This window comes from Trichechus manatus, unplaced genomic scaffold (assembly GCF_000243295.1).
Source record: "Trichechus manatus latirostris isolate Lorelei unplaced genomic scaffold, TriManLat1.0 scaffold00061, whole genome shotgun sequence".
Lineage (NCBI taxonomy): Eukaryota > Metazoa > Chordata > Mammalia > Sirenia > Trichechidae > Trichechus > Trichechus manatus.
Window position 1 is genome coordinate 4,170,123 of NW_004443997.1, and position 11,573 is coordinate 4,181,695.

The 11,573-nt window shown below is 43.9% G+C and overlaps 1 protein-coding gene across 1 annotated transcript in view; it reads right to left on the reverse strand.

Moving 5' to 3' along the window:
- DAO (D-amino acid oxidase) overlaps window positions 1-11,427 on the reverse strand; it is a 46,028-nt gene extending 34,601 nt beyond the window's left edge. The window contains exons 1-2 of the mRNA XM_023733731.1: window positions 11,324-11,427; window positions 3,852-4,017 (exon numbers count right to left, since the gene is read on the reverse strand). The gene's annotated coding sequence lies outside the window, so the exon portion shown is untranslated. The remainder of the gene's footprint in view (window positions 1-3,851; window positions 4,018-11,323) is intronic.
- Window positions 11,428-11,573: the final 146 nt, after the last annotated feature.

Consider the following 11,573-nt stretch of genomic DNA (forward strand, 5'->3'; position numbering starts at 1 on the left):
ACAAAATCAAAATGTTAGCTACACAACTGGAACAAACAGAAAGAGATCAGCAAAAGAAGCCCACAGCCACCAGAAGAAAGGAAATAATAAAGATCAGAGCAGAAATAAAGGAAATAGAGAATGAAAAAACAATAGAAAGAATCAAAAATCAAAAGCTGGCTCTTCAAAAGGATCGACAAAATCAACAAACCACTGGCCAAACTGACAAAAGAAAAACAAGAGAATAGGCATATAACCCAAATAAAAAAATGAAATGGGGGACATTACAACAGACTCGACTGAAATAAAAAGGATCATAACAGAGTACTATGAAAAACTATACTCCAACAAATTTGAAAACCCAGAGAAATGAATAAATTTTTCGAAACACACTACCTAACTAAACTAACACAAACTGAGATAGAAAATCTGAACAGACCTATAACAAGAGAAGACACTGAAAAGGTAATTAAAAAAACTCCCAACCAAAAATCCTTGGCCTAGATGGCTTCACTGGAGAATTCTACCAAATATTGCAGAGAAGAGCTTGCACCACTACTACTCAAACTATTTCAGAACACAGAAAAGAAATGGATACTTCCGAATTCATTTTATGAAGCCAGCATAACCCTAATACCAAAACCAGGCAAAGACATCACAAAAAAAGAAAATTACAGACCAATATCTCTCATGAATACAGATGCAAAAATTGTCAACAAAATTCTAGCCAGTAGAATTCAGCATCAAAAAAAATAATGCACCATGACCAAGTGGGATTCATACTAGGTATGCAAGGATAGTTCCACATTAGAAAATCAATCAATGTAATCCACCACACAAATAAAAGAAAAGAATCACACGATCATCTCAATCGATACAGAAAAGGCATTCAATAAAGTTCAACACCCATTCCTGATAAAAACTGTCAATAAAATAGGCATAGAAGGGAAATTTATCAACATAATAAAGGGCATCTATACAAAACCAACAGCCAACATCATTCTTAACAGAGAGAGGCTGAAAACATTCCTCCAGAGAAAGGACCAAGACAAAGACACCCTTTATCACCACTCCTATTTAACATTGTGCTGGAAATCCCACCTAGAGCAATAAGGCAAAAAAAAAGAAATAAAGAGCATCCATATTGGTAAGGAAGAAGTAAAACTATCCCTATTTGCGGATGATATGATACTATGCCTAGAGAACCCAAAGGACTCCACAAGAAAACTACTGGACTAACAGAAAGATTCAGTAGAGCAGCAGGATACAAGATAAACATACAAAAATCAGTTGGATTCCTATACACCAATAAAGAGAACTATGAAAAGGGAATCAGGGAAGCACCACCATTTATAACAGACCCAAAAAAAATAAAATATTCTGGAATAAATTTAACCAGGGATGTAAAAGACCTACACAAAGAAAACTACAAAACACTACTGCAAGAAACCAAAAGAAACCTACATAAATGGACAAACATACCATGTTCGTGGATAGGTAGACTCAACATTGTGAAAATGTCAGTTCTACCCAAAGCAATCTACAAATACAATGCAATCCCGATCCAAATACCAACAACATTCTTTAAAGAGATGGAAAAACTAATCATTAACTCTATATGGAAAGGAAAGAGGCCTCGGATAAGTAAAGCACTATTGAAGAAAAAGTATAAAGTAGGAGGACTTGCACTACCTCACCTCAGAGCCTAGTATAAAGCTAGGACAGTCAAAACAGCCTGGTACTGGTACCACGGCAGACACATTGACCAATGGAACAGAATTGAGAATCTAGATGTAAATCCATCCACCTACAGTCACCTGATCTTCGACAAAGGCGCCAAGTCCGTCAAATGGGGAAAAGATAGTCTTTTTAACAAATGGCGCTGGCAAAACTGGATGTCCATCTGCAAAAAAATGAAGCAGAACCCATACCTCACACCATACACAAAAACTAATTCAAAATGGATCAAAGACCTAAATATAAAACCAAAACTATAAAGATTATAGAAGAAAAAATAGGGTCAACATTAGAGGCCTTAATATATGACATAAATAGCATACAAACCATAACTAACAGTACACAAACACCAGAAGATAAGCTAGATAACTGGGATCTTCTAAAAATTAAACATTTATGTTCATCGAAAGACTTCACCAAAAGAGTAAAAAGAGAACCTACAGAATGGGAAGAAATTTTTGGCTATGACAAATCCAACAAAAGTCTAATCTCTAAAATCTACAGGAAAATCCAACACCTCTATAACAAAAAGACAAATAATACAATTAAAAAATGGGCAAAGAATATGAATAGACACTTCACCAAAGAAGACATTCAGGGAGCTAACAGACACATGAGGAAATGCTCGAGATTACTAGCCATTAGAGAAATGCAAATCAAAACCACAATGAGATACCATCTCCCCCAACATTACCCTCATGAATCAAAAAAAGAGAAAATAACAAATGTTGGAAAGGCTACAGGGAGATTGGAACTCTTATGCACTGATGGTGGGAATGCAAAAAGTTACACCCATTTTGGAAAACTATATGGTGCTTCCTTAAAAAACTAGAAATAGAAATACCATACGATCCAGCAATCCCACTCCTAGAAATAATATCCTAGAGAAATACAAGCCATCACACAAATAGACATATGCACACCCATGTTTACTGCAGCATTATTCATAATAGCAAAAACATGGATACAACCTAGATGCCCATCAACAGATGAACAGACAAACAAATTATGGTACATACACACAATGGAGTACTATGCAGCAATAAAGAATGATGAATCTGTGAAGCATCTCACAACATGGATGAATCTGGAGGGCATTATGCTGAGTGAAGTAAGTCAATCACAAAAGGATAAATACTATATGAGACCACTACTATAAAAACTCATGAAAAGGTTTACACATAAAAAGAAACAATCTTTGATGGTTACAAGGGAGGGGAGGGAAAAACACTAGACAATAGATAAGTTGTAACTTTGATGAAGGGTAAGATAGTACACAATACTGGGGAAGTCAGCACAACTTGTCCAAGGCAAGGTCATGGAAGCTCCGTAGACACATCCAAACTCCCTGAGGGACCGAACTACTGAGCTGAGGGCTCTGGGGACCATGGTCTTGGGGAACATCTAGCTCAACAGGCATAACATAGTTTAGAAGGAAAGTGTTCTACATTCTACTTTGGTGAGTAGTGTCTGGGGTCTTAAAAGCTTGTGAGCGGCCATCTAAGATACTCCACTGGTCTCACCCCATCTGGAGCAAGGGACAATGAAGAAACCTAAAGACACAAAGGAAAGATTAGTCCAAAGGACTAATGGAACACAACGACCACAGCCTCCACCAGACTGAGTCCAGCACAACTAGATGGTGCCTGGCTACCACCACTGACTGCTCGGACAGGGATCACAACAGAGGGTCCCGGACAGAGCTGGAGAAAAATGTAGTACAAAATTCTAACTCACAAAAAAAACACCAGACTTACTGGCCTGACAGAGACTGGAGAAACCCTGAGAGTATGGCCCCCGAACACCCTTTTAGCTCAGTAATGAAGTCACTCCTGAGGTTCACCCTTCAGCCAAAGATTAGACAGGCCCATAAAACAAAACGAGACTAAAGGGGCACACCAGCTCAGGGGCAGAGACGAGAAGGCAGGAGAGGACAGGAAAGCTGGTAAGGGGGAACTCAAGGTCAAGAGAGGGAGAGTGTTGACATGTCATGGAGCTGAAAACCAATGTCACAAAACAATATTTGTATTAATTGTTCAATGACTAATTAGCTCTGTAAAGCTTCATCTAAAGTATAATAAAAAGAAAAAGGAAAAAAAAACTCAGCAACTTAAGATAATAAACATTTATCTTACACATTTTCTGTGGGTCTGGGATCTGGGAGCAGCTGAGCTGGCGGTTCTGGCTCAGGATCTCTGATGAGGGTGCAGTCAGCATGTCAGCCAGGGCTGTGATATGAAGGCTTGACTGGGCTGGAGGATCCACTTCCACTTCTGAGATGGTTGTCTTGGTTATCTACAGCTGCAATAACAAAAAATACCACAAATGGGTAGCTTTAAAGAACAGACATTTATTTTCTCACAGTTCTGGAAGCTAAAAGTCCAAATCAGAGCCTCGGCCATGTTGATTCCTTCTGTGTGCGTCTCTCCTAGCTTCTGGTGATTGCCTGCAATCCTTGGCACTCTTTTGCTGCTATATAGATTCATCTGTGGGTATGTGCATCTGTACCTATCCCGCTCTTGTTATAAGATGCCACTTATAAAACAGGTAATGTTCTTGGCTGCTAACCAAAAGGTTGGAGGTTCAAGTCCACCCAGAGGTACCTCGGAAGAAAGCCCTGGTGATTTACTTCCCAAAAATCAGCCATTGAAACCCCTATGGAGCACAGTTGTCTTCCGACACACATGAGGTCGCCATGAGTGGGAGTTGACTCCCCTGCAACTGGTTTACTCAGGTATGACCTCATTAACACATCAAAAGAAAACTTCTATTTCCAAACAGGGTCATAGTTACAGGCACAGGGGTTAGGAGTTCAAACTAACTTTTTAGGAGACAAAATTCAATCCACAACAGTGGCTCACTCACATGGCTGGTAAATTAGAGCTGGTCTTTGGCAGGAGGCCTCAGTTCTTCACCATGTGGACCTCTCTCCATAGGACTGCTTGAGCATCCTCATGACAAGGCGGCTTCCCGCAGAGGAAGTGATTCAAGAGAGAGCAAGGTGGAAGCTGCAATGTCTTTTATCACCTAGCCTCAGAAGTCATGTTCATCATTTCTGTGGTATCCTATTGGTTAAACAGGTCATCCCTATTTATTGGGGGAGGCGACTGCCCAAGGATGTGGATACAGGAGTTAGGGATCATTGAGGTTAACAGCTGAGCCCATTAACCATTTGCACCACCACATGGGGAGGCCTTTTTAAATCAGGCAAACCCCAGAATCCCTGCTGTTACCCATAATGCCACCTCCCTCAGGTTGTCATGGTGATTCCTCTGATCAGATGCCAGATGTGCAACGAATGTGCACTAAAAGTGCCCACAAGTCTTGTCATCAGTTGCTGTCAAGTCAGCTCCAACCCATGGTGACCCCATGTACAATGGAACGAAATGCTGGCCAGTCCTGTGCCATTTTCATGATCGTTGGTATGCTTGAAACCATTGTGGCAGCCACTGTGCATTTTGAGTGCCTTCCAACCTAGGGGGCTCATTTCCCAGCACTATATCGAACAATGTTCTGTTGTGATTGGGTTTTCATTGGCTAATTTTTAGAAGTAGATTGCCAGGCCTTTCTTTGTAGCGTGTCCTAGTATGGAAGCTCTGCTATAGCCTGTCTACCATGGGTGACCCTGCTGAGATATATATATATGTATATTTAAACATTTTATTGTGTTTTAGGTGAAAGTTTGGAAACCATGGTGGCATAGTAGTTAAGAGCTATGGCTGCTAAACAAAACGTGGGCAGTTGGAATCCACCAGCTGCTCCTTGGAAACTCCATGGGGCACTTCTACTCTGTCCTATAGGGTCGTTATGAGTTGGAATCAACTCGACGGCATGGGTTTTTAGTTGAAAGTTTACAGACCCAAATTAGTTTCCCATTCAATAATTTATACACAAATTTTTCTGTGACATTGGTCGCAATCCCTTCAATGTGTCAACACTCTCCCCATTTCCACCCTGAGTTCCCCATTTCCGTTCATCTGGTTTTCCTATCCCTTCCTGACTTCTCACCTTTGCGTTTGGGCAGATGTTGCCCTTTTGGTCTCATATTGATGATTCTTCTAAGAAGTACTTTCCTCACGGGTGTGACTCTTTCTTTTATAGGCCTACCATTTGGTTAGGGCCCTGGTGGCGCAGTGGCTAAAGAGCTTGGCTGCTAACCAAAAGGTCAGCAGTTTGACTCCACCAGCCTATGGGGCAGTTCTACTCTGTCCTGTAGCGTCACTATGAGTTGGAATCGACTCAATGGCAATCGGTTTGGTTTTTCTGGTTTTATCATTTGGCTGAAACGTGATCTCTGGGAGTGGCTTCAGTTCCAAGTTAGAAGGGCATCTAAGGTCCATAGTCTCAGGGTCCCCTGCTGATATTTGAAACACTGGTAGCATAGCATCCAGCATCATAGCAACACACAAACCACCACAGTATGACAAACCGACAGACAGGTAGTGGTAGAACAGTGCCCAGCACAGGTAGGCGCTCCATAAGTGTTTGTTGAAAGAGTTGAAGGAATGAGAAAATGATATAATGCCCCAAAAGTACCTGGAACATATTGGATTAGGGCATTATATTGATTTTTTTTTAAAAAAAGAGCATATGTATAGGTTGGTTTTTGTTATTAGTTTCATATTGCTGCGGTAAATGAGCACAAACTTAGTGGCTTAAAAACAGCACAGACTTATCCCCTTACAGTTCTGGAGGTCAGAAGTCTAAACTCAAGGTGTGGGCAGGGCTGAGTCCCTTCTGGAAGATTCAGGAGCGAATCCGTTTCATGGACTTTTCCAGCTTCTAGAGGCTGCCTACATTCCTTGGCTCACAGCCCCTTTCTCACATCACTCCAATTTCTTTTTTTCCATCATCATATTTCCTACTACTCACTCTGATTCTCCTGTCTCCTTCTTATAAGGATGCTTGTGATTTACATTGGCCCACACAGATAACCCAGGAGAATCTCCCCATCTCAAGATTCTTAATTTAAACACCTCTACAAAGTCCCTTTTGCCATGTAAGGCAACATATTCACAGGTTCTAGAACTAAGACATGGTCATCTTTAGGGGGAAGGGCCATTATTCAGCCTACCACAGTTTTATTACCTCTGAATTTCATTTCTGCATAGTTGAGGAGGAATTGCAAATTATTTGCAATGAGAGGGAGAATTATTTGCTAGAAAAAGGGAACTATCAGTAGACTTCTGTTCCCTTCCCCCCTCCTAGGTTGTCCTGGAAGAATCTCTGTCTTTTGTCTGAGTGTTAGAGGCAGAAAAACGTGGGTTGGAGTCCCATCTTTGCCACTCTCTAGCTGCGTGACCTTGGGCATGTGACTTAACCACGCTGTGCACGTTTCCTCATCTGTGAAATGGGAATTACAGCAGTGAGACATGAAACAATGTACCTAAAACAGCCCGACCCAGGAACAGGCACAGGGCAAGCCCATAATGCCACTGTCACCAGCAGGGAAGCAGGGGGCTGCAGGAGCACAGGGAATTGGCACCTAACCCAGCCTCAGGCCTGGAAGGCTTCCTGGAGGAGGTGGCCCTAGAGCAGGGGTAGGAAACATTCACATGTTAATAAACAGTGTCCCCAGCACCCTTGCAAGGCACTTTGCACAGTGCCTGGCTACGAGCAGTCACCCAGTAATTCACCATTTTTAATAGTTGCAAATCTGAGCTGAAACTAGAAGAAGAAGGTCAAAGATGATTAAATAAACAACGATACAGAATGGAAAGGGCTCCACTGGAAGAGAAAGCTAGAGCTGCCTCTTGCAGTTGGTCCCCCTCCTCCTCTCCTGGGGCTGTCTGGGGCCTGAGCTAAGGCCAGGGGGGGCTTTCATTTCTCCTTTTCCCTCCCCACCCCCTTAGAGACCACAGAAGTCAAGCCCGCAGGCTGTTTACATGGAAAGGTTTAGAACAATCGCCACCAAGCCATATTGGAGCCTGGGGCAAAAGGAAAAATCAGTGATTTTGCATTGCTCCCATCTTTACTTAAAATGTTGATATTTTGTTCATCATGGATTTTTTTTGCATTAATTTTGATTTCCTAGATTATTGCGTTAAAATATGATTTATTTTGATTACTGAGTTTTTTGACACCCCCGCACCCCCATAAATTTTGCCCCCTCATCCTGTTCCCAGTCCTACCCCTGAGGCTTTTCTAAGGGATTATTCCTGGTTCTATGGTGATGTGACATCCTTCAGAGACAGACACATTATTACAATGCAGAGTGACATTTACTGTCTTTGGGGTAGGGTGGGAACAGCAAACAGCTAAAGTGCTAAACTGCTAACTAAAGGCTTGGAAATTCGGGTCTACCCAGAGGTGTCTTGGAAGGTAGGTCTGGCAATCTGCTTCTGAAAAATCAACCATTGAAAACCCTATGGAGTACAGCTCTACTCTGACACACGTGGGGTCGCCAGGAGTTGGAGTTCACTGGAAGGTAACCGGTGGTGGTGGGCTGGGGCAAGGGAGGTAGAAAGGATGCTGAACCCTGCCTAGGGGCATTGAGGTGACCTCTGGCCAGAGTCAGTGGCGGGAGAGAGGAGGTCCTGTTTGCTGTAGAAGGAAGTGAGTGGTGGTGGGACAGCCTTCAGGAAGAGTGGCTGTGAGTGGAGAGGCAGGCAAGGTTAGGACAGGGGGATTAGGATTTAGTTCATAGGTTATGGGGAGCCAGGGATGGGTGGCAAGACCAGATTTAGGTGAGGATTTATTGATGGATTGGAGACGAACAGACTGAAAGGGAGACTGGTGAAGAGGCCACGGCATTTGTCTAGGATCACTACTGCTATCACCAGTTGCCCTTGAGTCAGTTCCGACTAACGACAACCCCGTGTGTGTCAGAGTAGAACTGTGCTCCACAGGGTTTCCAGTGGCTGATTTTTTGGAAGTAGACTGCCAGGCCTTTCTTCCAAAGCATCTCTGGGTGAACTCGAACCTCAACCTTTCAGTTAGCAGCCAAGCACATTAACTGTCTGCACCACCCAGGAATTACCCTAAAACCCAGAAACCATTGCCGTCGAGTCGATTCTGACTCATAGCAACCCTACAGGACAGAGTAGAACTGCTCCATAGGTTTCCAAGGAGCAGCTGGTGGATTTGAACTGCTGGCCTTTTGGTTAGAAGCCAAGCTCTTAACCAATGAGCCAGCAGGGCTCCCCAGGGACTGCAGTGGTCTTCAAACTGTGATCCCAGACCAGAGGCAATGGCATCACCTGGGAACATGTGAGAAATGCAGGTTCTCAGGCATGACTGCAGCCCTACCGTGTCAGAAATCTGAGGGATGGGATTCACCGGTCTGTTTTTCCCAGGGAATTCTCAAACACTTAAATTTGAGATCCACTTGACCCTAAACCCTTCTCTCTCCCACCCTCAACTCCCCCTTCCATTACAGCAAATAGTTTGTAGTACTTACTTATTAACGAAAACAAAATTCATAGATGATAAAGCCTACCTGGGTGCTGCAAGTAGTTTGCCCTTGACGATGAGTAACCTAAAGGTTGGCAGTTCAAACCCACCCAGCGGTGTTGTGGAAGAAAGGGGTGGTGATCTGCTTTCAGAAAGATTACAGCCAAGAAAAACCCACAGAGCAGTTCTACTCTGTAACACGTGGGGTTGCTATGAGTCGGAACTGACTCAATGGTAAAGGGTTTGGTTTTTCTTTTTTTTTGGTTACATATCTTAAGAGGAGCCGTAGTGGTGCAGTCATTAGGTGCTCAACTGCTAGATGAAAGGTAGACTGTTTGAACCCACCAGCCACTCCATGGGAGAAAGATGTGGCAGTCTGCTTCAGTAGATTTACAGCCTTGGAAACCCTATGGGGGCAGTTCTACTCTGTCCTATAGGGTCACTATGAGTCACAATTGACTCCACAGCAACGGGGGGTTTTTTTGGTACATATCTTTAAAAAAAAAAAAGATCTATAATACCCCAACTGTAACATAAAGGAAACATAAAAGGAAAACAAATCATAAAGACACAACATGTATTTCAGTATATAAATGTTTGAACACAACTCCCCTACAAGGCATAGCACACTTACAGGAAATATGTTCGGATTTGAGAAGTAAGACATTCATTATTCAACTGAATTTGTACACAATTTTGTCGTATTATTTGACGTTTTAAAATAAGTACTAAACAAGTATGGCTGTGTGTCATCCAAGTGTGCGGCTACAAAGGCAGGTGCACTGTGCTGACTCCTTTAATATCAGGAGTTGTGATACTATCTGTGATCTTTTCCCAAATGGTGAACAGCCCTTGACAAAGCTCTCAAACAAAACCAAATATATTCTTCCATCAATTTTAACAGTAGTTGCATTCCTGGAAAAGTCAGTGTAAAATACTTTGTGTTCATATAAAATAGTCTTTGCCTTCAGATCATCATAAATGGGTTTTTCACCTACACGGGTGTCTTTTGGGGGCACTCAAAACTTCCGTAGAACACGGAGCAATTATTTTTAGGGGAGATCGTCTAGCTTACTGGAGCCTTGGTGGCGCAGTGATTAAGAGGTCAGCTGCTAACCAAAAGGTCAGTTGTTGGAATCCACCAGCCTCTCCTTGGAAACCCTATGGCGCGGTTCTACCCTGTCCTGTAGGGTCGCTCTGAGTTTGAATCGACTTGACAACAATGGGATTGCTTTTTTTGGTCCGGTGTATTGCAGGACATTTAGCATCCTTGGCTCCTGCCCTCTGCATGCTAGTAGCTCCCTCCTTCTCCATCAGTGAGACAACCAAAAATATTACCATAAATGTCTCAGAACACTCCCCGGGGGTGCTGTGTGCCCCTATTGAGAAGCAGCAGGAATATGGGCCCTGCCCCAGCAATTATGGAGGAGGTCAAACCCTAGGACCTAGAGGAGGCAAGGGGAGGGAGCCAGGAGGCTGTGCAGTTTCCGCTTGGCAGTGAGAAGGACGGTGGAGCAGCATTTCGCTGATTGGGGAGCAGGACCGGACCACTGCGTTTGAGGTTCTCGTGCCACCCGCACGTGAAGACAGACGGGAGGGAGGGCCTTTGGGTAAGATCTTAGGTCTTGATTCCAATCACCAAGTCCAGCCAATACCACCTTTCTGGCATCCTAACCCATGTTCTTCTCTCCATTCCTACGCTGGCCATCTCTCCTCAGGACAACAGTAGCAGCTTCCTCCCTGGTCTCCCTCCGCTCCTCTGTCCCCCGCAGTTCATTCTCCACGCAACAGCCACAGCGATCTTTCTAAAGCTGACCCTGACTCTGCCCCCACACCCGCCCAGGCGCTGGTTTCTGAGGGACAACCTTCCAGTTTCCGGCCCTTTTCCAGGCCGTTGCCTCCTTCTGGAAAGCCAACTCCCCCTCACCTGTTATCCTACTCATCGTTCAGGTCTCAAGTCAAACGCCACTTCCTCAGGGAAGCTTTCCTGACACCCCCAAGAAGTTCGCTAGGCGCCTGAACACATAGAAGTAATTAACATAAAAATATTTACCAAAAAAAAAAGTGTCTAATCATTTGATTGACCTCCGTAACTGAAGGCGGGGCCTATTCAGTTTTGTTCACCGTTGTACATCCAACACTTGGTACTTAGTCGGTGCTCAGTAAATATTTCCTGAATGAATGAACGAATATATTTCTGTAAAGACTGCATTACCGGTTCTTGGCGTGGGAACCAAGAAGTTTTTATTTTCTGGACCCTGCGTGCCTCCCTGCGCAGTCTTGGTTTCGCGGCCGCCGGGCTGCAGCTTCCTGATCCCCGAGCTCCGGGGGCGGAAGCGCTCTCCGGCGCGCGCCCGACCCCAGGCGGGGGCGCGCGTGTTTGGGTACGCGAGCCGGGGCATGCGTGTTTGGGTGCGCGGAGGACGTGCGGGTCCAGCCGGACTTCCAGTAGCTGTTCGGATCCC